Here is a 20,982-nt window from a genome sequence, read left to right on the forward strand (position 1 = left end):
CAGCTAGCCCGGGTCCCTCCTCTCAGTTCCTTCCCCTCTCTCTCTTCTTTTATATCCTTTGCTGATTTGTTCATCAGCTCTTCCAGCCTCATCAGCTAATTAGCTGCTTATCTCCAATCAAGCTTCTCCAGGGGAACTGATTAGTATCAGAGAGATCAGAGTGATGGTCCACCTGGTTAGCTCCCAGCACTCAGTCATACTGGTCAGACCAATGGTTCATCTAGCCCAGTATTCTGTCTTCTGATAGTGGCCAGGTCCAGGTTCCTTAGAAGGAATGAAGAGAACAGGGCAATAATTGAATGATCCACCCGCTGTTGTCAGTCCAGGCCAGTCATCAAGTTAGGTTGATGCTTAAGTACCTTTCTGAATTGGAGCTCCAAAGTCTTATTAATATGAGTTAACCCATTGGCTTTAGTCACATGACTGATGTGAGTAAGGTCTGTGAAATTAGGTTCCGATTTTTCAGAGGGTCTAAGCCATCATTCATCCTTACCCACAAAGAAGTCAGGAATGAGGATACCCTTTATTTCTGGAGCAGAGGAACTGAAATAATAATGCTTTATACAAAACACAGGAAAAACATCAATCATTCCACATGATTTACAGGGACTCTGAAGACTGGCCAAACAAAGTCGTTAAATGCTTGTTCACTGAATTTTGAAAAAAATAAATATATAAAGGATTTCTATTTTCGCATCCTTAATAATTTACGTGATGGCTTTCTCTCAAAGAGAATCTATCTCTGTAATGAGAAATAATGGAAGAAATCATAGGCATTGGGTCATCTCTGAGATTATCATCTATAATTCATTATTCACTATTCTCCTATGAATTCACATATCTTGCAGTTAGCTACTCAAATGCATCTCTTACTACAAGGGAAAAGACAGTTTAAAATAAAACCCAAACCAAGGTATATCTCTATGTATATTTCAGTAATTTAACTTTAGTGAATACAATGATTTTTTTTTTAATTAAAACCTCTATAAGTAAGGCAGTAAATCCAAATAAATATTCAATAATATTTTCATTTATTTTCGTGATGTTTTCTTTCCCTTCTCTTTGCCTTTTTTCTTCTTGTTATTTTTTGTATTCTAGTAGTTCCAAATGAGCCTGGTGCCCCATTGTGCTTGGTACTGTGTGTATGTAGTAAGGGACTGCCCCCAAAGACCTAAACAGATGAAGGGTCGGAAGGGGAAATGTAGCCACAAAAGAGTTTGAAGTTGATGTGAGAGGAGAGTGGGAGGGAGTGAAGAGATGTAATGGAGAAGGGAAGTCCTATGATGACATCACTAGGAGAGGAACATGGGAGCTTCAAAAGCTCTCATTGGTTCTTATTGTGCTCCCTTTGATGTCAAGGGTAAAAGTCTCCTCAACTGTAATGGGAGGAGAGTTAGGCTAACACTGACCACATGGAAAAATCTGACTCTTGAGCCCAGTCCTGCTGTCATTGAAATCAATGGGAGTTTTGTCTTTAAACTCAGGTCCTTAAACTCAAATAGGAATAAGAATACTTTGCTTGATGCTAACTTAGCTCACCTGCTCTTGAGGATCCGAGTTTTATAGTGGAAGAGGAGGTCAGAGAAGAGTTCGGCTATGTCTACAATAGCACTTTTGTCGATATAACTTATGTCACTCAGGGGTGTGAAAAAAAACCCACCCCTCTGAGCGACATCAGTTTCACCCACAGAAGCGCCACTGTGGACAGCTGTCTGTCAGCGGGAGAAGCTCTCTCACCAACATAGGTACCACCGCTCATTGGAGGTGGTTTAATTATGTCTCTCCCATCGGTAGAGAGCAACTACACGAGTGATCTTACAGTGGCACAACTGCATCGGGACGGTAGTGCTGCTGTAAGCTCCCTAGTGTAGACATAGCCTCAGCTACAATAGGCAAAATGAGAGAGGAGCAGCCATGGACCAACATGTTCTAAAAGCAGGCATAAGAGTTATGTTTATCTGTGGCTTGTAGGGCCTTTGAGGGTATAATTACACTGCACACTAAGCCTGGGCTCTGACTCAGGTCTGAGTCCAAGCCCCGTCTTTGTCCACACACTGATCAGTCTGATTCAGGTCAGCAGGCCTCAGGACCAGGGTCGTAGGACCTTGCTAGTGGGGGTGGGTCAGAGACTAAGTCCTGCTGTGGGTCCAACTGTCCTTTTGCAGTGCAGTTATGGGTCAAGCTGTATGGATGAATTAGCATGGCTGAGAGACCCGGATCCAGCACTTGTAAACCCAGGTTTACAGTGCAGTGTGGAAGCTCAAGCATAAACTTGGAAACATTGAATCCACAAGCCTGGGTCCCACAGACCCTCAGTACCACTGGATGACCAAACAGAGGTAGCAGCAATAAACACTTCCATCTGGGAAGAGACAAGAGATTGCACCCCATCCTATCAGACCGGACCATGGTGATCCATATATCCGTGACTTCCAGACCTAAGGGTTGCAACTCATTCTACATAGGAATGAAGCCTGAAACCTCACACACATCCCCAAAATGTTCCAACTGATAGAAAATGCAGCACTCCATCTGTTAATCAGCACATATCTCCATGCACACATCACCTCAAAGCCCCATTCTCTGCACTGGCTCCCAGTCAACAACAAATTCCAGCTTAAGGTCTCTCTCCTGCTATTCAAAGCCCTCCATAGGATTGGCTCAAGCTGTTTACCATCTATGACCCTGAAGTCTTGTTCAATTGGGGAAATGAATGCAGTAACATTTTAGCAAATGTCATCAAAGATTGCTTAGACATGATTTTTCAATAGCTCGTATATTAATTACTTTATTTCCCACTCCTAAAGACCCACCAAGAGAACTACTCCAAAAGAACTACAATATGTCCATACAAAGTTTGGAGGGGCTTCTGTTTGTTTGTTTTTGTTTTTTGCATCTTAGTGCAAGACTTGGTGATCAAGTCTTTAAATGCTGAAGGAAAGGTCTCTCTTTTCATTCTTTGATAGCTAAAGAATGACTGAGGGGATTTTACTTAAACTGTCACAAAAAAGTCCCCTCTTGGCTGAGAACCATGTTGGAAAGGTTGACCCTTAAAAAGCTAGTTTTGGAAAGTAATGAGTAAAACAGGAGAGGTCTATAATTAAAGTCTCAAAGTCACTACCAAGCAATCACTATACTAGAAAAGGGAATGCACAATATTAAAACCAAAGTAAACGGTTTTTTACATGACTAGAAACTTTTTCTTCCAAGTTTTCTCCATTGTTAAAGTCCTTCTTTAAATCATCCAAACAGGGCATTTAATAATAAAGGATTACAGCTAAAGACACAACAAAGAAACATCATAAACTACAACATATGGTATGTGGACAGCACCAAGATCCTTTAGCAGTACAAAAGCCGACAGCCCTGAAATCAGGTTTGAAATATGTTTTGAAAGGAAAACAGATATTGATTAAAAGCAATGTTGTACCTTTAAATTTCGAACACAGAGAAGGGATTGGGCATCTTCCGAGCATCATTGATTTTCACAACAATCGTTCTGCAGGGGGAAAAAAAAACAAAACGATTTCACCAAAGGTAAAGCTCTGGCAGAAAATAATGAGAACAACATTCTGTTTGCACATTTAGGAATCTAAAAGGACAAATATATGAACCATTAAAAAACAAGGACGTAGAGTCTAGCAATTAGATCAAGAAACTGGGGGGTGGGAGGGTTATTTCTACACTGCAGTTAGACACCTGCAGCTGCGCCGGACCGGCTGACTAAGGCTTGTGGGGCTCAGGCTAAGGGGCTGTTTAATTGCTATGTAGACATTTTGGCTCAGACTGGAGCGTGGGCTCTAGGACCCTGTGAGGTGGGAGGGTCCCAGAGCCAGGGCCGGCTCCAGGGTTTTTGCTTCAGTTTTCAGAGGCTGGTCCTTCCCTCCGAGAGGGAGCAAGGGACCCGCCACCGAATTGCCGCCGAAGAGCCGGGTGTGCCACCCCTCTCCCTTGGCCGCCCCAAGCACCTGCTTGCTGGGCTGGTGCCTGGAGCCGGCCCTGCCCAGAGCTCAAGTTGCAGCCCTAGCCCAAATGTCTAAACTGCAGTTAAACAGCCCCTTAGCCCAAGCCACAGTTGGCTGGTCCGGCCCAGCTGCAGGTGTCTAACTGCAGTGTAGCCACCACCTGGGAGTCAGGATGCCTAGGCTGGATTCCCAGCTTTGCTGTATGATTTTAGGCACATCACGTCATTATTATTATTGCAGGGAAGATGCAGCTTAGAAGGAAGCCATGGATAAACAGCCCCACCCATTGCAGGGGTTATCTCCAGCCAAGACGCCAGTCCTCATTTCATTTTCTATTTCCAGTGTGTATGTTAATATCGTAGAATCATAGAAATGTAGGGCTGTGAGAGATCTCGAGAAGTCAAATCCATCCCCCTGCGCTGAGGCAGGGTCAAGCAAGCCTAGACCGTCCCTCATAGGTGTTTGTCCAACTGGTTTCTAAAAAAACCTTTAATATAATATATGGAGATATACCTCTCTTATAGAACTGGAAGGGACCCTGAAAGGTCATTGAGTCCAGCCTCCTGCCTTCACTAGCAGGACCAAGTACTGATTTTGCCCCAGAGCGCCCTAGGTGGCCCCCTCAAGGATTGAACTCACAACCCTGGGTTTAGCAGGCTAATGCTCAAAACACTGAGCTATCCTTCCCCTCCCTCCAATTTTTTTTTAATTTTAAATACATTTATTAACCAATGTTAACACATTAAATGACAGTATATTGCTAGTCAGAGCAGCTTACAAAATGCCAGAATGCATCATAGATCTGGACAGCCACAATGAAGAATTACAATGTGCATAGTGGCTAAGCTCAACACTTTAATATAGCTTTCTGATTTGCAGAAAAATTAATTTTAAAATCATGATTCCTAAAACAATCATTTGTAATTTTACCTAAAACTTTTGATTCCACAACCTCCCTTGGAAGTCTGTTCCAGAGCCTAACTGCCCTTATAGTTTTCCCTAATATCGGTAACTCCTTTAATTGTATCGCCTCCACAGTGGGAGAGCAGCAGCAGTGTTGTTTTCTACCTGATTTCACATAGATGGTGTGTTGACAGCATTTAATACTGATTAAAAGGCACTCTTCTGAACAGTTACAATGCAAGTTTCATTGAGTACAAAATGTACAAAGGCTTTTTAATTTCCCCTTAAATATCAGTGATTGCAGAACTGCCGGGACTTCAGATAACAACTGAATATTACGGAAGTTTTAATATTTAACACGGTGTCTCTGGTTTCAGTGTGATCTGGTTCTTTATCTCCTGGAAGGCTGCCTGTCTATCAGAGGTAGCCCACTCTTTCCCCAGGCTTTTGAAATATGGTCTTTGTTGATTTCCCACCCTTTGGGGCAATTTAAATTTGGAGCTTGTGAGCCATTTCAGCTACACCTCTCCCCCCGATATAACGCTGTCCTCAGGAGCCAAAGCATCTTACCGCGTTGTAGGTGAAACCGTGTTATATCGAACTTGCTTTGATCCGCAGGAGTGCGCAACCCCGCCCCCACCCCCGGAGCATTGCTTTTCCACGTTATATTGGAATTTGTGTTATATTGGGTTGCGTTATATTGAGGTAGAGGTGTATTTGATGGTACCCATTCCACAACACGTTGGGTCTGGTCCCACCCCCATTGAAATAAATTAGACTTGGCAATTGACTACAAAGTGGGGACTATTGGTCAGCTCTTTGAAAGACTGAGGTAGGACCTGATCCAAAGCTTGCTGCATTCAATGGAAAGATGCTTTGATTCGAGCACTTAATGAGCTCTATAGGGTGCATGCCTCTCTCAGTGCTCAAATACCAAAGTCATGGGTATGTAATAAATACCAAGTTAGACAAACATGTCCATTAGTCCCATTTAGATAAACTGTACAATGCTACTCTGCTTTTTCTCTAGAATATGGTTCTAGAGGTACATTTTCAAGAGTGTCTACATTACTTAGGAGCCTAAGTCTCTGTTTCAAAATCCGTAGGGACTCTGGAATCTAAGGATGTATCTACACTGCAGCTGAGAGTGTGGATGGCAGCTCGGGTAGACCTGCCCATGCTAACTGTACTCTAGCTCAGTGGTTCTCAACCTGTGGTTCAATTCCCCTTGGGGGTACGCTGAGGTCTTCCAGGGCATACATCATCTCATCTATATAGCTGCCTAGTTTTACAACAGGCTACATAAAAAGCACTAGCAAAGTCAGTACAAACTAAAATTTCATACAGACAACGACCTGTTTATGCTGCTCTATCTACTATATGCTGAAATGTAGGTGCAATATTTATATTCCAGTCAATTTATTTTATATGTATGGTAAAAATGGGAAAGTCAGTCATTTTTCAGTCCTAGTGTGCAATGACATTTTTGTATTTCTATGCCTGATTTTGCAAGCACGTTAGTTTTTAAGTGAGGTGAAAGTTAGGGGTACGCAAAATCAATCAGACTCCTGAAAGGGGTACAGTAGTCTGGAAAGGTTGAGAGCTAAAAATAGAAGTGAGAATGCTGCAGAATAACCTTCAGCACAGGCTGCACAAGTCTGTCCAACCCCCCTGATATATACTCACTTGTGAAACCAATGCTGAAACCCACACGACAGCATCCTCCCTTCTATTTTTAGCAAGCTAACTAGAATATAGCCACACAAGGAGTCATTCAACCCCCCCTTTGCAATGTCGACAGACCCTCAATATCACTGAAAGTCCCTTTGGAGTTGAGGATGCTCAGCATTTTGTACAAGAGCTGCACTCCTCTCAAACTCATCAATTACACCCATCTAATAGGAGAACAGAATAATCCACATGGGATTAGCTATGGGCACAGATAAAAGATGTATTTTACATTTTACCAGTAAGCAGACTTGCACTGTTTGAACACATATTCATAGAGTTTAAAGCCAGAAGGAACCAATAGATCATCTGACCTCCTCCATCTGATCTCCTGTATAATGTAGGCCATTAATTTACATCCACTTATCCCTGTACAGAGCCCAATGACTTGTGTTAGGCTAGAGGATATCTTGCAGAAAGGCATCCGGTCTTGATTTGAAAACATCACTTCCCTTGGTAGTTTGTTCCAATTGTTGATAAATTATACAGTCAATTGCTTGGCCACACTTGTTTTGTTATGAAATATACTCCAAAGAACAGGTCGATCAGGTTTATTAACATAGTACAGGAAAAAAGCTCTATGCAATACCAGTCCCATACAGCGATGTTACATTCACCTTACGCAGAAGTTGTGCTCCGCAACTTACACATTTTAGCTGGTAGTATTTATATAACTTTACAAGTTACACATTTCTTGACAATTCATTAAAATCCAACCCATCAGTGCGTTCCAGTTCTCTAACTTTTTCTGTTCAGTTCTTATCTTTGTTTTGGATACTAGCATTCCCAGTACTGGTCTGTGAAGGTATTTCCCTAGCTTGTATTAAGACATAGAACCAATGTATCTTGATTTTGACAAGTTTCCTATCTGCTTGTGCCAAATGCTTACTTCAGTAAAAGCAAGGTGTTATGGGATACTTAGGCCTGGTCTACACTGGGGCGGGGGGGTGTGTGTGTCAATGTAAGATACGCAACTTCAGCTATGGGAATACCGTAGCTGAAGTCGACATATCTTATTCCAACTTACCTCGAGTCCTCATGGTGCAGGATCGACGGCTGCAGCTCCCCTGTTGACTCCACTACTGCCGCTCGCTCCGGTGGAGTTCCGGAGTCGACGGGGAGTGCGTTCGGGGAACAGATATATCACGACTCGATTAATCGATCCCCAATAAATCGATCGCTACCCGCCAATACGGCGGGTAGTCTGGATGTACCCTTAGTTGGCCAGTTTAGATCATATCACTCTTACGATATTTGAGCTTAATATTATTGGTGCTTACTGAACTCTAATATATATATATATAGTGCAGATAATACATATTATTATATCTATACATAGATATAGATGCTAGCCAGTGTAGGTTAGTCAACACAAGGTTAATCACCCTCACTGTTAAAATTGTGTTCCTAATTTCCAATTTGCATTTGTCTGGCGTCACCTTGGAATATATTCCCGATGGGCTCAGTCAAGACACATCCTACATGCCCACTCAGGAGAGGAAGTGGGTCCTTCATTCCCATGTGCACTCCACCCAGATTACAGGTAACAATATGGGGACTGTCCTGGTGTTATCCGCCACCCCCCATGACCATACCAAGAAGCAGCCTGGCACAGTTTACCTCCACTTTGGACCAACGAGGACACAAGGACCAATTGTGACTCTGGGGCATATTTCTGTCTTACCTTAGCAAATTGGGCAGTGCAAGGATGCGTTGTCCCTTACTGAGGGCAGATTGCAGGGTGCTGACCTAGCCCCATACTTACAATAATGACTATTATTGGGACTGGTAATAGCTTACCTACTGGCAAAAAATGAAGGGAAATGTTTAACTACATTAACTTTATTTAATTATTCTTATTTATTTGTTAAGTTCCATCAATGTGCTTAGGAATGATGAAGTCACAGATATAAAGATAGTCCCTGTCCAAGAAGTATAAAAATCTAGAAGACAGACACAGAAGGATAATTAGCACCGGGAAGAAGGACTTACCTTTGATATAGATCTATGGCCAACATGTTCAGAGAGGGCTGGAGATACTGAGAGCCTTACTTAATGGCAGCCCAACTTGAAATACATTTAATGGGCTTGATTTCAGGGGTGGGAAAAGGTGCCTGATTGTCAAGGTATGAAAATTGTGGCCTTATTTACCTCTTGATCAAAGCATGACCTGCATAACTTACATAACCAATTGCAATTAGCAAACCCTGCTTGTGATTCCAGTCCTGAGTACTGAACACTCACCGCAAGACCTGCACTCTGTCCATAAATAAAGAACCTCCAACAAACCAGTAAATAAATTCATACAACAAACAGATTTGTTTACGAAGTAGGAGCTGAAATTCAGCAAGCAGGGAAAAAAAGATACTTTATTTGCCAAATTTAGCATCTGCAGTGAATTATTTACTCAGACTTCACTCAAAACTTAAATACTTTGACTTGATTCTCGGTATTAATGAGAGACTAACAACATTGGCAGGATGATGTACTGCAGCAGACTATCCAGGAGCTGTTTTAGCAGTCCAGGAGCCGCTAAACATGGGTACCTGACAACTTGCCATCAGCTGCGTAATAAGCTGCCCTTCTCCCAAACAAATCAGTGAAATTACATTTAAATCAGAGTATCAGAGGGGTAGCTGGGTTTGTTGCTTTTTACGGATCCAGACTAAGAGCCCTGTTGCACCTTATAGACTAACAAATGTATTGGAGCATATGCTTTCGTGGGTGAATACCCATTTCGTCAGACGCATGACGTCTTTGTTGCTATTTAAATCAGAGTTTGTCAATAAGATCATGACCTGGCCTTTACTGCTATCACATCCCAAGTGATGAGACTCCCGAGTGATGTAATTCCGAGCAAGATTCTCTCCCCAGTGTACCCCCACCCAGGGGAGTAAGGAAGCAAAACTTGTCCCATTATTCTTATGCATGACCTATGTGTGAGTGGGGAGAGCAGGCTCCATACAGGTGGGTGAGCAGGTTTAGAGACAGTGTTGCCCCACTTCTTGTTTCAGCCTGAAAAGTTGAGCTGGTGCAGAGGGGAAAGTCTGCTACCAGAATAGGCCAATTGTAGGTTGCTTTCCCACTTGGTGAAAGGAGCGGTGGAAAACCAGAGATATACTTGTGATTCAGAGAATCACAGTTCCGTTCCTGGACCGCTCCTGGGGTGGTTCACTTGTGCACTGCCTGTTGCTAGGGATTTAAGGAGAGCACCCCATCTAGCCCTCATTGAGAAATAAAATAAGAACAAACCCACACCAGGACCACTAGAATCATAGAAGATTAGGGTTGGAAGAGACCCCAGGAGGTCATCTAGTCCAATCCCCTTCTCAAAGCAGGACCAACACCAACTAAATCATCCCAGCCCGGGCTTTGTCAAGCCGGGCCTTAAAAATCTCTAAGGAAATGCAGTTTAATTGAAATTGAGATTTTCTGCAGGAAAGTGATTATGCAACATTTTTTTATTTTCCAGTCAGGACATTTAATCAACATTTAGAAATGAGACAACATTCCCAGTTTCAAAATGCCAAATGGAGTACATCAATGTACATGAGCTGAGCATGTGACTCCATTTATCTAGTCCACCTATTACATCAGAAAACTGAACCAGCCCAGCTGAAGACTACAGATTCTTGACATCCACATTTGCAAGTCATTTTCTTGTCACTTGACATCTTTATTTGCCCTTTGACCACAATGTAGTAATTGCCAGTTCCAATTTTCTCTTGTCTATATACCTGTTCTTTGCACATACATCCCACTGCCTTGGAGCTTATTAAACCGTTCACCTTGTCTGTCTATCTGTGATTTTCCTTCTGCTGGAGCAGTCATCAGTTCTGATTACATAGTCTAAAGAGACCTCTTCCATTATCATTTGTCCCATGCCATTGTGATATATGTTGCAAAAGGTATTCCATGACCCAGGAACTCTAGGTAAACGAAAGCTCTCTTCACCCCAACCTTGCAATATGCTAATAGTCTGGTCCCACTCAGTTTCTTCAAGCATCATTGACCTCATGTCTCTTCTTGTTCCAAGCGTTGCAGTTGAAATCAATACTGCTTCAGGTTTCTGAATCATTGTAAAGACACTAAAAAGAAAATTCCCTTTTAGATCAGGCCAGTTTTACTTTGCAAGTGATTGGCTAGTGTGTATGTTTTACAGGACTTTCTGCTGGAAGGAATGAGAATGCCTCATTCATCTCTAAATGGAGCTCTCTCTCTGATGATTTAGGCTGTGATTTTTCAGTAGCACCCAAGGAACTCATTTCTCATTGGCTTTCAGTGGAAGTTGGGTGATAATATCCTTAGGTATTTTTGAAAATCCCAGCCTCCGATGACAATATTAACTGACCATGGGCCTAATCCTAAGGTTTTATTGGTTTTGATGCAGTCCTCACTCAGGCAAAATTACCGTTGACTTTGGGAATCCAGCATTGTTTACCACAAGACATGCCGGACTCTGAGCTTGTCCACGCCTGCAGGACAAACCTTTCCAGTATCAGTGGATGGAAGAGCTGTATTTGATTACCACAGTTAAGCACCAATGGGACTGGATCCTATGAGGTTCTGAGCACTTACTGGGAGATGCTGTGCACTCTTGACTTCCATTGACTTCACTGAGAGTTGAGGATGCGGATGCCCAGTACCTGTAAGGAGGTGCTCAGCACCTTGTAGATCTCACCCACAGTGTAGACATAGTTTGGGAGAGAGAGCTATAGAGAAGAGCCTGTGGGAAAGGAGGTGGAGAAATCTGAGGGGATTGGAAGATCTCCTGGAAAAAAATAAATTGAGGGGGAATGAAATAGCTCAGGAAATTGAAGGAACAACACCACCACCACCACGTAGGACTGGAGCAAATAAGAAGTGATTTTTTATTTTAAACCACACACCACATAATACAGACAGTGCAATGGACCCTGAAGGAGCCACTGCTACCTTTCCAGCAGGGGGCTGAGCTTGGGGGGTATCAGAAACTGACACTTGGATGGAGATCAGAGTCTGTTGTCTGTTTCAATTAAACACCCGTGGCTGACCTGTGCCGGTTGTCTCAGGCTAAGGACCCGTTTAATTGCAGGGTAGACCTTGCGGCTCTGGTTGCAGCCCAAACTCTGAGATTCTCCCACCTTGCAGGGTCCTAGAACCTGGGCTCAGCTTGGGGCCAAACATCTACTCTGCAATTGAACAGCTCCTTAGCCCAACCCCTGTGAGCTCGAGTCAGTTGCTGTGGGCCAGCAGCGGGTTTTTAACTGCAGTGTAACCAGACCCACAGTGCCTAGCATAATTGGGCCCTGAACTTTGCTGGGACCTCTAAGCACTACTGGAATATAAATAATTATTATTAATATTTGCTGTGGTATGTGAAGTTAGATCTCTGTCCTCACCAGGTCTACCTGATTTGGATACTTACACCCAACCAGAGAAACATAAAGGCCAAAGATGAAAAAAGTCCTACCAAGTCATCTAGTCCAGCTCCCTGCCAGTGCAGGGATTCCTCAGCACATTTTGTAATGTGTTGTTCAGTCTAGTTTTAAAATTCCCAAGTGAGGGGAGATCATCACTTTCCTTGAGAAACTGTACAACAAAGCTGATTTCTCCCAGATACATTCACCTGCATTTATCTAAAGCGAATTTCATTTTGTTATTTTCTGCTCATCTTTCGAGTCTATTACAATGGCTATTTATATTCAAGCATCTCCACAAAAGTGCATGTGGCACTTTACAGCCAAATAAAAATCAGAGGCTTAACACCAAACAATACAGAATCTTATGGCGAGATCCTCAGCTGGTGTAAATCAGGACAGCACCATAAACTTCAGTGGAGTTACGCCAGCTGATCATCTGGCCTACGTTTCTTTGCATTATATTCTGTTCTTATTGGCGGTTACTACTCCTACCAGTTTATCATCATCTGCAAATTTTAGATATTTATTCCTTCTTCCAGATTGTTAATGAAGATGTTATATATGACCACAAAAATATCAATCAATCCCCCAGGTACCTCACTAGAGAGACATTCCCTCAGTTTGATACATGAATGCTTGTAAGTACCCTTTCAGTAAGGTCTTTGACTGAAATTCAGAGAGGACTTTAGAGTTGCATCATACTTTTGCTGGGCCTCCACCCAGAGGTGATTTTAATTTTTTAGCTAGTTTTCAGTCCAGTTGAGCTTTTGTATCAGTGCTGATTTTAATTATTTTTAATGAAGATAGTAAAATGATCATCAAAGGGTTTCTCAGAATATTATGGATTGGAGCATTACTTCCAGTTTAGTAAGTGGGAGTTTTCCCCCCATTCTGTTGGGATGTAGATAAATAATGCTAGTTCCCAGCCTGCAGTCAGGTGAGTTGATTTATTTTTACTGCACTGAGTAGCCCCTTTACAAAAATGGTTTCCTGAAATGCAGTATCAAATCCTTTACTGAGATCCAGACATGACATGCACCTCTTTCCATCAGCCACTGATTCTGCAGCATTGGAGTTGAATGCATCTAAGCCGATGGGTGGGTTAATATTCATTATGTAAGTTATTAAATGAATTTCATAAAAAAAGTTATATGCAGGGTTTATGAATGGATTTTTCATTATTCACCCAGCTCTAAATGTAACCAAGAACATAATTTGGCCCTATTTTTAGGTGGGTATTCAACTATTTGTTGTGTATTCCATACATAGTATTAAGGCTTCGAGTAAACCACACAAACACAGCTGGATTTTTTTAAAATATTTACTAAAAATATTTAAACATGCCAGGCCTAGTTACATAGATACACTGCTTGTCTGTTAGGTTCTGGTGGTTTCTGCTACAGAAGGCAGAGGCCCACAAAAACGCACCAAACTGTTTAAAGGGATATAGCTCAATTCTTATATATTAGATTGACCCTTTATCTTACTCATCTCTAAGATGAAATTCACCCCTATGCAGAGAGCTATTACAAAGTCTACCCACTTAAGGAACCACTTAAACCCTATTTTGAATGTTTAAACAGGACTTCAGTTTAGTCTTTGTGCTACCCTTTTGGGGCGTAGGGGGGAGAATTTCACCCTTTCAGTAGGTAACTTTTGCACTGTGTCCAGCTAAGTCTATGTTTTTTATTCTTTCTTAAGGATTGCTTTGAAGTTTTTGTTCTCATCTGAACAGTGTACTCTAGAAGGCGCATGTCCTTCATCCTGGTGCTTAGTGAGAGTGATCTGGTCTCGGCTTATTCAGAGGTACGGTTAGGGTGACCAGATGTCCTGATTTTATAGGGACAGTCCTAATTTTTGGGTCTTTTTCTTATATAGGCTCCTATAGCCCCCCACCCCACATCCCGATTTTTCACACTTGCTGCCTGGTCATCCTAGGTATGGTTTTCTTTCTTGTTTGTTTCTAGCACATCAGGTAATTCTGGGCTATGAGTTCTTGGAAATCCTTGGCTAACCCCTCTCCTCTCAGAGACATTTTATGGACAAGTTATATCACTTCCAGCCACGGACCTGCTGCCTTTGTAACTATCTTTTAGCATAGAGCCTGATTGTCAGCCTCTCTCTAGGTGTACACTCTAGACAGGCTGTGGAAGGCCTAGACTTTCTTTAACTCCTGTTATTTTTTCCACTAAAGACCTGGTTAGTAATTTGTCTCCAAAACTCATAACTTTCAATCGGAGTTCCCAGGGCCAGGTCTGTCATCACTGTCCCTAGTCAGCCTTTTGCATCAGAAGCATAACTTCTCCTGTGCCAAGAATACAGATGTAAGTGATTCTACTACTGCTTTCTTTTAAGGTCTCTGCATCATCTTAATAGAAAATGCTTCAAGTTTACTGGTGATAATATTTCACATTTCTTCTGTCTGAAGATCTGAAAAACCCTTTACAAACATAAGTTCATTAAAATGCACATACACTTCTCATCTATTTTGTAGATGGGTTAACTTAGGCAAAGGGAGTTTAAGTGCTTTGCCCAGCAGAGACAGGGACAGAACCCTGGAATTTTAACTTTCTGTCTTGTTCTTTAGATGAAGATGACATTATCTCCCAAACTTATTACAACTGATGTTGGGTGAAAATCAACCCTGTGCATAGGCCTAATGTACAGCTTATTAAGTCCAATTTTGAGGTACGGCATAGCCCGTGTATTGGCTCCTCGCACAAGGGTGAATTTCACCCATTATTTTGTACCATTGTGGGCAAGATAATTGGGAAGGAATTGTAACAAGATCCTAATGGCCTTAGATCTTGAGTATCATGCTCAGAACAGCCTTATGTGCTGTTTCTTCAGGATAATGTATGAAAACTACCATTTAAGCTGCAATTTTCCAGGGACCTTAAGACTGTTCGGCAACCAAAGGTCTTTTAAGTTGGGCACCTCCTTTGAAAATCTCAGCCTTGAATATCATCCTCCTTACCTTGTCCTCTTCCCCCCAGTCACAGGCTTACAAGAGCATCTTCATTTGGCTTTTGTGTTCATCCAGTATTGTAAAATATCTGAACACATTGCACTCTTTTCAGTCTGGATCCAGGGCAATTTTCTGTACCCGATTAATGTTTTCATTCAAGGTACCTCATTGGCTTATATAACACTCCCAAAACTTGCTGCACATCCCCCTCTAGTGTCTCATCCACTGGTGGATAACTACGGGCACCAGTGCACTGAGCTATTCCTTTACTCTAGAGGCAGGGGCCTGTGCTGAAGTGTGGAAGGTCCTGGGTTTGAATACTAGTGATAACCTATGGTACGGCTCACTACACATCACCCGCCTACTCCCCCAAACATCACGTTGACACACCCTGTCTAGGTGGCTGCCATAATGGAATAGCTACAAGCAAGGTCAGGATGAGCCCTTTAACACTGATGAACTAAAATGTGTTTTACTTGCACAGACAGGAAAATTAATGTGGACTATGCCTGAGGCCTCCCGCACAGACTCCTAAAACGGACATTACTTTGTATTCTGATTCCAATTCTTTGAACTAGTCCGACTCATTTTGTTTCCACCAGATGAGCAACAACATCTGTCTATCAGCTGCATAGAAATTATGCACTTGTTTTCAGGTAACATTTTTGTTGGCTCAGGGTACTGAGTTAATATGACAAACGTCTTATAGCTTCGAGTATTATAATGAATTGCATGAGGCGACTGTATTAGCTTTAAAACTGTTTTTCCTGAGCTTGTGCTTGACTCATTGGCAAGTCAATATGGAAAGAAATGGAGCAAGGAAATTAATGTACTGTACATTGTATTTGTCTCTTTCATTAATGTCGGAAATTAATTGTGACATGCACAAAAGTAACTCAAGATAGTGCTATTTCATCCATATGGTTAGAAAATAATAGGATACAATGAAATCTATCACAATATTATGCCTTCAGGTGACTTTTATATAACTGTACAGGCCAGAGGAGAGGCAGCAATAGGATATTCTCACATAAAAACAAGGGGAAGTTCTGGGGTGAAATGCACCAGAACTACTCTACTGATCTTAGGTACTTAAACGGGCCCCAATTACTATCGTACCTGAACACCTCACAATCTTTGTGCTTATCCTCCTACCACCCTTGTGAGGTAGGAAAGTGCTGTTATCCCCATTTTACAGAGGAGGAACTGTGGCATGAAAAGGCTACATGAGATGCCTAAGGGTAGCGTCAGGGCCGGCTCTAGCTTTTTTGCTGCCCCAAGCAGCAAAAAAAAGCGCCGCCCCCCAACCCCCCCCTGCCGAGCGCCGCGCCGCCCCCCCCAGCCGAGCGCCGTGCCGCCCCCCCCACTGAACGCCGCGCGCCGGAGCCCCCCCCCGAGCGCCGAGCCCCGCGACGCACCCCCCCCCGCCGAGCGCTGCGCCGCCGGAGCCCGCCCCCTGCCAAGCGCCGCCGGAACCCCCCTCCGGCGCCGCGCCCACGCCGCAACCCCACCGAGCGCCAGAACCCCCCCCTCGCGCTGAGCCCCGCGCTGCCCCCCCCTCGCTGAGCCCCGCGCAACCGGAGCCCGCCCCCCCAGTGCCGTGCCACCAGAGCACCGCCCCCCCCCCACGGAATGCCGCGCCGCGCTCCCCCCGCCACCCCTTACCAGGTGCCGCCCCAAGCATGTGCTTGGGTGCCTGGTGCCTGGAGCCAGCCCTGGGTAGCGCAGGGACTTCAGCTCAGGTCTCAAGTCCCAGGCTAGTGCCCTATTTTCTGGACCACTCTTCCTCTCTTATACGGTGGGTGTTAAGATTCTATCCTTTCTGCTGCTGAAATCTGCCCAAAGTCACATGGGTGCTGAAAAGCACAGGCATTTATTTTCTGCCACACGGGTCAAATTGTGTTCTGTGTTTCACCGGTGTAACTGTGGAGTAAGTCTAGGGAGTTCAAAGGACTTATTCTCGAATTCAACTGCTGAGAGCAGAATTTGGTACAGAACTAGAGAAATGCAGACCACCACCACATAACTAGAAACAAACAAACAAATAGGGTTTTGGGTGAAGAGACAGCCTTTATTTTAACCAAACTAGTTCACCCACACCTATCTTTCACCCTTCCAACAAGCCCCAACCACTCTCCTCATTATTATCTTTTTACTCTGTCATTAACTGCTCGCTCTCTCGCGCTCCCATTCTGTCTCAATCTGTTGATCGCTTCCCAGGACCCTACCCCTCATAGTGCGGACAAATCCTATGTGACCTGACATTGTCAATTTCATTTCATATTAAAAGAAAAATGTGGGAACTGCTTAACCATGCTTGAGGCTGGTGATTGAAAGTTATAACTCAGAATGAAATAGACAAAATAGTCGAGCTACAGGGAAATGGACATAGGTAACAGAAAGCTTTAGACGTACAGGGCCAGATTCTCAGCAGGTCTCAATCAGCATAGCTCCACTGAAGTCATTGAGGTTACAGCCCAGGCATTTTAATCTCCTAAAGCCTATCCCAATTTGAGATTTCACCAGCTCTTTCCATACAGCTCAGTTGTCTTGTCTCTTTCATTTTGTATTAAGCAGCTCCCACTCAAGTTGATTTTTTAAGTCTAAAATGGAATTGACAAGCTAATGAGTCCACAGCACAGGGATTCTAAAACCCCGTGGAGGTGCCTAGGTTTAGGGAGTTAATTATTGAGACGGTTCCTAGCATTAGTCAGCACCACCTTGGGGTCTGAAGCGTCTTATTGCTAAATTAGTGATGGTAAAAACCCCAAATGTTGTAAAGTTAGACATTAACTTTTTTTTTTTTTTTTTTTGGGGGGGGGAGGGAATTCCTTGGCTAGGATCAAAGAGCTAGTGGCCAAAAAAAAAAAAGCAGGGGGGGGGAATTAGAGAGAAAGAGGTAAAAAGTAAAAGCTGGAAAACTAAATTCACAAAAAGGGTTTGGGTTTTTTTTTTTTTTTTGGTTGAAAAATTAGTAACATTCAGATTTTTCACAAACATTTTGAACTATAACAAGATCATGAAACATAGCTACAATTTTTGATCCGCCCTATTAAACGGGGCCTAGATCCACAAGGAACATAGGTGTTGCACTGTTGAGTGGTGCAGCAATTATCCTTTAGGAGCGTAGAAAAAAAAAAGACAGGAACAACACTGAGAGCCACATAGCCTGAGTGAGGGGCTTAGACTCCCCCTAGAATGAATAGGTAGAGATAGGCACCTTAGAATGCGATCCACAAAAGCCGATATGGTAGGTGGGGAACCTCCTAAGATGCCAATGGGAGATGTCCCAAGGCCCACCCGATTCTCAGAGATGGCTGCCTAATTCTGGGCTGCAGGGAGGCAACTATCCCTGCTTAGTGAACCATGAGCAGGAACCCATTGAAGTCAGGTGGCTTTGGTGTCTAAGGTTTAGTCGACACTAGAAAATTAGATCAGCATAACTATGTCACTCATGTAACGACCTTGTGGTTCATTAAATAAACCAGTGAATGAGAAAGGAATACAACTTCAATAAAACAAAGTGGACAGCCTCTCTGATGAACTGCTGCTAGGCTGGCCAGATAGCAAGTGTCAAAAATTGGGACAGGAGGTGGGGGGTTATAGGTACCTATGTGAGAAAAGGACCCAAAAATCGGGGCTGTCCCTATAAAATCAGGACATCTGGTGACCCTAACTGCTGCACACAGCCATGCGGTGTTCCCAACCCCTGCCTCCAGGCACAGCTCCAAATTTCCACACTCACAACACAGTCCTTAAGTGGAAGCATCTCCAAATCATCATCTTTTATAAATACATCTCTACAGCTCAGGGCTGCAAAAAATCCACACCTCTAAGTGGCAAAGTTAAACCAACCTAAGCCTCCGGGTAGGCATTGGTAGGTCAATGGAAGAATTTGAGCTACCGCTTCTCGGGGAGATGGACTACCCACACTGACAGGAGAACCTCTCCTGTTGGCATAGGTAGAATCCACACTGAAGCACTCCAGCCTCACAACTGCAGCTGTGCCACTGTAGCTTTTCAAGTGTTTTCAAATGTATATTTAGGACAACACCACATTGATCTTTTTACTTCATTTGCAGTGTCTGGGACGATGCCAAGGCTGGAATATTCCTACATCAGCCACTGTGTTTGATGTGCAATTAGAACATTAGTATTTCTCCAGTCATCCCAGTGAATGTTATTAAAAACTAGGGATACGCTGGCATAGGGTCTCACTAACAAGGTTACACTACTAGCAGTGGAGCATGTGGGCCTAAGATCGTGTAAAGCAGTATAGCTCCATTAATGTCTGTCTGTCCGGACACTTCTCTGGCCCTCTTTACTGTAGTGTAACATTTCATGAAAGTTATCCTCATAACGCCATGCACCAAAACAGGAAATCGAGGCACAGGGCAGATTAAATGACGTATCCCCAGGTTGTTGAGCCAATAGTCAAACCCACACCTCCCGAGTCCTAGCCCATTAGCCTGTCCACCCGAATGATGGGATTGCACCACTTTACAACAGCTGAGGATCTGGCCTTGTATTCTTTTGTCTTTCCTTCTTCTCTTCTCTTCCCACCACCAGCTGTGAAACCTCCCCCCCCCCCCCCGCCCGCCCGCCCCCAAGTATGTAAGAAAGAAAAGTAGGTCCCATGGTGGACCAACTCCATCTGGAATTTATCAGGAGTGGTCAGTGTCTCCTCCTGAACCCTAATTGACTTTTAATTTGACAATTCACAAAAATATTCCCCACAGCATTACAGCTATTTGGAGTTCGAGTACAATGCACTTTATTACACAAGATCTATAACACACCAGTAATTTTAAAGTTTTCTAAACCCACTGCTTAGGAAGCCAGGAACTTTAGAAAAGGAATATCAAGGTGAGATATGACTGGCTGTGTCTAATTTATTTTAAAATGATGATTTTTCCCCCCAGTCTCATCCAATGTTACTTCTGGGTATTTTTTGTATTGCATAAGAATAGTGAACAAATTCCTCCATTTCAGTCACTTATTATACCTTTCTCATAGGCATTAAAAACCGAATTGAACTTTTGCCTGGATATAGAATAATAAATTTTAAAGTGCCAGCAGGAATGTAGGAGATCTTGGTAATTTGGCTCATAATTTGCAGTATTTCACCTTTCCCTTCCTACAGCTTTTTTATCTCTTAAAAAAATGCCTGGTGCCTTCAGAACTTCGCTCTGCTCCAGCATTGACTTTCTTTCACAATGAAAAGAGTGCTGAAGCCAGTGCTCCCAAAATTAAAGCAATTCACAACAATCTAATTGAGAACTGATGGTCAGGGACATGTCAAAATGGAAACATTAGCACTTTGAGCTACTATTCAACCAATATATTCTTTTTGTTCCAGGTAATAAGGGACATTATAACCAAGGAACCGGAGCCTTTGCATTGACTTAAACTCCTTAGGGTCCCATCCTGTTCCAATTGATATTGACAGTCAGATTCCCATACAAGTTATAGAATCCATTCCAGGAAAACATCTAAGCATGGCCATAACTTTAAGTGGATGAGTTGTCCCATTGATGTCAATCAGACCCTGAATGAGCAGGTGTTTTGTGGAGGGAAAAAAAGCATATGATCATAACTAAAGACTGTGTCACAATCTATGTTCACAAGTGGGGAGTGTGAAGGTTGTTCAGCCAACCTCCAGTTTCACATTTCATCAGGCTTGCGTGCACCCCTATGCAGCATGAACTTTCTTTGAATGTCAGTGACTACTACACATTTTAAAACACATTTTGGGATGCAGCTTTGCAAGAAATCGTATGCAAAATGAAGTTTATTTATTGAATTCATCACAGAAATGCCCAGGAACAGGAAATGCCTTAACCATGCAATCTGCCCACCTCAAAGTCCATTGAAGTTAATGGGGACCTATCCACTCACCAAAAAAGGCTTTGGGTCAGATTCTCAGGGGGAAGATCACCATGCATGGGGCCCATGAATAATTGTACTGCCTCAGCATGCTACTAGGAAGCAGATTATAACTCAGAGCCATGTATGC

The sequence above is a fragment of the Malaclemys terrapin genome, chromosome 5, assembly GCF_027887155.1.
Source record: "Malaclemys terrapin pileata isolate rMalTer1 chromosome 5, rMalTer1.hap1, whole genome shotgun sequence".
NCBI classification, from domain to species: Eukaryota; Metazoa; Chordata; order Testudines; family Emydidae; genus Malaclemys; species Malaclemys terrapin.